This window comes from Leguminivora glycinivorella, chromosome 7 (genome assembly GCF_023078275.1).
Source record: "Leguminivora glycinivorella isolate SPB_JAAS2020 chromosome 7, LegGlyc_1.1, whole genome shotgun sequence".
In the NCBI taxonomy this organism is placed as follows: Eukaryota; Metazoa; Arthropoda; class Insecta; order Lepidoptera; family Tortricidae; genus Leguminivora; species Leguminivora glycinivorella.
The window spans coordinates 4,163,750-4,168,694 of NC_062977.1; the positions used below are offsets into that span (position 1 = coordinate 4,163,750).

Below are 4,945 nucleotides of genomic sequence, written 5' to 3' on the forward strand. Positions count from 1 at the left end.
AAGATACCAAACACTCCTCCTCGCTTCGCTCGTCGTCGTACCTAACGGTGCCTCTGGGACTGTATTTCATTTCCTTTTTGCTATCGTTGTTTTGTTTATACAAAGTATCTAAGAATCATGCCATAGCAAAATTTGGTAGGACTTATATTCTACTAAAAAAATAACCTAACCCTAACCCACTTTTCTGCTAGCAGTAAATAATTCTGTTCTTGTAATATTATACTACACGATTATCATGGTAATGTTTTTAAATACCAAACTGGCAAACAAGCATACGATCGGCCTGATGGAAAGTGGTCACCGTAATCTATGGACGCCTGCAATTCAAGGGGTATCATATGCGCGTTGCCGACCCATTAGAAGCTTATACACTCCTTTTTGCTGTGTACTTATTATAAAATGATTTGGTACGCGTTCCCTTATAGAGATATTTAAATACTACTTGTGGTTTACGGGTCGCAAATACGATATTTGAATAGAATAGAATAAACATTTTTCACGAATAAATACAGGCAAGACAAAATATACATAATAACAACAAGACAGAAAGGAATGAAGTGCCACGAAATGGCCTCACCTCAGCGTGTTGCTGGTGACTTCCAGCGCTGATCTTCCGATGAGACCATCGGTACGTAGCTACCTTTCAATCCGTTTTCATAAAGAAACGATTTTATATGTGTTTTAAAAAACCTACTTCCCAATTAATTTTTTTAGTTGCCTCCGCAATTTAAATACTACTTTAAACGATGAGCTAAGTATAATTATTTAGGTGCTAACATCTATTATATGACTACAAATATTAAAAATCTTACGCTTTACAATACTAGGTGCCAATTATTATTTTAGTCGCCAAAGTATTGTTTAATGTTCCTCGGAAATATTTTTGTCGCTTGAAATTTGCTGCCGTTTTTTCAATAATAATGATGCTTAATATTTGAGGCTCATATATTTTTTTTTGTCGCCACAATATTAAAACACAGCCAAATTATATTAATGTATGCCCGACTTAACTTCCCGTTTAATATTTTAGTTATCATTATAAAATCTAATGTTATCATTATAAAAAACTACCAAATTTAATAGTAATAGTAGATTTTATTGTATTTGGGTGGTATCCCTAAAATTTCTTCTTTTTCTTGTGCAAGCGAGACAGCAGATAGTGCCAGTCTTCTCCTCGTAGTGAAGGCGGCATCAATTTCTGAATTAATTACCATTTGTCGCGAAACTGCGCGTCCTCTATCTTTTCTAGACCTAAATCTCAAATCTTATCCCTGCTTGTGTTAAATAGTGTTCTAAATGGCTTCAGATGATGAAGTAGACGGTTCATTTGCAGGTAAACGTTGAATATCTATTAGCATGTCATAGGTAAGCCGCGAATAGCGGTATCATGTGTTTACTTGCGGTATAAGCAATTAAAATTTTGAAGATTTTGGCTTTCGAATTGAAGTGTTAAAAAACAAACAGCAACAATCGGCGGTATGTGTACTAAAACCATCTAATAGTGCTATTCAATGGTGTAATTGTTTTCGGTGGGTTGTAAATATTTTGTGAGTGGCAGTTCGTGACAGAAAAGAACATGCAATTCTGCTCATTACTACTTAACAAAATGGACGCCGCCAAACAAAGGGATTAGTGACCTTAACCGCTAGGAGCGCGCGTGTTTCGGAAAATACTTGGTTCTCGTGGGTTTGCCGGTTCTGGACAGGTGGTAAGCATGGTTGCAGTGGTTTGACCAGTTTATTTTATTTCGTTTTAGGCGACGAGGACGTGGAGGAAGGTGAAGGTCAGAATGAAAATTCTGGGGAAAGTGATGAAGCACCACCTAAGGTAAGAGGTTAATTTTATTGTTAGATCATTTCTTAGTACATTGCATTAATATTCAGCATTGGTCTATTTGTAAACAAAATTGATAACACTGTGTTGGCACCTTCTGAAGTTGATTGAAGAGGTCCCTGTTGTGCTAAAAAATAATACTAAGAGCATAAAATCGTTTCACATCTCAACTTTCATTATTTATTATTAATTAAAATAAACTGTTCCTAGGAGGATGATGACTACTCCCCAGAAGATGGCAAAAAGAAGAAGAAAGGGTCCCTGTTGTGCTAAAAAATAATACTAAGAAGAATCTCAACTTTCATTATTTATTATTAATTAAAATAAACTGAAAGGACCCCCCAGTGGAGAAGAAGAAGAAGGAAGAAAAGGGCAGAAGACAAAAAGAAGAAAAAGAAGAAGCGAAAGAATGAGAGTGAAGATGTAAGTCCTTGCCTTTATTTTTATCTAGCCTACCTTTTTTCCTGACTAATGATGCCTGTTAAAGTTTTTAGAGTTTTTAAAGTTTAGTTTTAAACTATGGTACTTTCATTTTAAATTATCAACAATACAGTTAACATATTTGATACTTAGTCAGTACTGCTACACAAAAGCAAAGACATATGTAACTCCATATAGACGGATAAAGTCTAAGAAAAAAACATACCTTAAAGCCATAGAGAAAAAGGTATGGTTGGCTAGATGGTGTTACACCTTTGGGGACTGCTTGGCTAGATGGCTCTAATATAATATTTGACATATTAAGACATATCAAGCTAACAATATGAGCCAAATTGTTAAAAGTGAGGTTCAAAAGTTTTAAGTTTGTGTAGAGAGATGGCAGTTTGCACTGTGATTACATGTTTTACTTTGACAGTAACTCTATATAATACTCAATCCTCTTTAACAAAAGTTAACGTTTAGTTGTCCAGATTATCTGCATGTTCTGGTTAACAAATATCGAAATGAAAAAAATAAAACTGCCTAAAACATCCATGGTCATGCAAAATTATTTAAGCACCCTAAGCCATTAAATGGAATCATTATCCTTATGAGATTATTACCTTCATGTTACAATGGCTCCTGTTGTGTCAGATAAACAGAACAAGGAAACATTTTTCAAATCATTTCATTATAAACTTAGCCACAGGTGTTTTATTAAAATTAATTCAGTTGAAAACTTATTTTTCAAGGCTGCATCTAGTTACCTTTGTTGGTCCTCTAGAATTATCCAGAGATGATCTCATTGATATTTCTGATTTGCTGAAATAATGTTTAATAAAATTACTACATTGGATTTTTTATTTATTTATTTAAGGTTTTCTAATAGGTGTAATACTACAATCTTGCATATAACCAGAAAATAAAATAGCTTGCTTTGGTATTCACATTCACCCTATTACAGGCAAACACTGCCAAGCAAAATTTGCACTCCATACTAAGTTAGACAAAATTAGAGATGGGCCGAATATGGACTTTGCCGAATACGAATATTCGGCCGAACATTCGGTTCTGATCTTACCGAACCGAACATTCGGTCGAATATTCGGTGCGCTATATTTTTAAAGCTGATGATTTAAAACTTTTAAACGAATGGTAATGAAAACGTAACGTTACTAATGTTACTACGGCGCCTACTGTTCTTATCAATAGATGGATACTTAAAATTTTGTTTTTTCTTGACCTATATTTTTGTTATAAAATACAAAATGTTATTGATATTTTTAAGCATATATTTAGCTCTATTTTTGTAGTTCCTTGGAATGCTGAAATAGGATGGCATTATCCGCTGAATTACGAAACAACTTACGTTATTTAACACTGTTTATTCGGTAAATATTCGACAATGTAACCGAACTATTCGGCCGAATACGAACATTGACAAAGTTGCCAAATATGCCGAATACCGAATATTCGGCCCATCTCTAGACAAAATTATAATGTTGGATATGCTGTGGCAAAGGCACTCCCAAATTTTTATGGGGACACAGAGGCCTTATAGTTTCGTTATGTCCATCCGTCTGTCTCTTTATAAGTCACAGCTATTTGACTCTGAATTTACATTTAAGATAAAACGCATTTTAATGTATGTACTATGTACATGACTAGATACAATGAATAAATGAAATGAAATCGTATCCAAATTCGCCTCATGTATTTATTTTGTATTGTAATTTGAATTTTGTGTAGGACTCTAGACTCTACGCATTTTAACGCTTCCAGAACTGATTACGCAACTAGTTAATAAGGGCTTGCATATTTGACCAGGATGACGAATTCGGGCTGGAAATTGAAGCGGAAGGTGACAGTGACTACGCATTAAGCGCCATGACAAGCAAGAAGTCGCGCAAGGGCCGCGGCAGCAAGCACAACACTACACCCTCCACACCTGCCGCTTCTGACTCTGGCTCTGGTGAGTTTGTACATAGCTTGGCTGGAGTGTAAGTTAGTGAGTGTTAAGCGTCATGACAAGCAAGAAGTCGCGCAAGGGCCGCGGCAGCAAGCACACCCTCCACACCTGCCGCCTCTGACTCTGGCTCTGGTGAGTTTGTACATAGCTTGGCTGGAGTGTAAGTTAGTGAGTGTTAAGCGTCATGACAAGCAAGAAGTCGCGCAAGGGCCGCGGCAGCAAGCACAACACTACACCCTCCACACCTGCCGCCTCTGACTCTGGCTCTGGTGAGTTTGTACATAGCTTGGCTGGAGTGTAAGTTAGTGAGTGTTAAGCGCCATGACAAGCAAGAAGTCGCGCAAGGGCCGCGGCAGCAAGCACAACACTACACCCTCCACACCTGCCGCCTCTGACTCTGACTCTGGTGAGTTTGTACATAGCTTGGCTGGAGTGTAAGTTAGTGAGTGTTAAGCGTCATGACAAGCAAGAAGTCGCGCAAGGGCCGCGGCAGCAAGCACAACACTACGCCCTCCACACCTGCCGCCTCTGACTCTGGCGAGTTTGTACATAGCTTGGCTGGAGTGTAAGTTAGTGAGTGTTAAGCGCCATGACAAGCAAGAAGTCGCGCAAGGGCCGCGGCAGCAAGCTTAACACTACACCCTCCACACCTGCCGCCTCTGACTCTGGCTCTGGCGAGTTTGTACATAGCTTGGCTGGAGTGTAAGTTAGTGAGTGTTAAGC

The 4,945-nt window shown here is 37.8% G+C and overlaps 1 long non-coding RNA gene across 1 annotated transcript; it reads left to right on the forward strand.

Annotated features, from left to right (window-relative positions):
• The first annotated feature begins 1,158 nt into the window (after window positions 1-1,158).
• On the forward strand, window positions 1,159-2,091 carry LOC125227864. The gene is made up of 3 exons (XR_007177227.1): window positions 1,159-1,333; window positions 1,757-1,827; window positions 2,044-2,091. It is a non-coding gene; the product is annotated as an uncharacterized LOC125227864 (long non-coding RNA).
• Window positions 2,092-4,945: the final 2,854 nt, after the last annotated feature.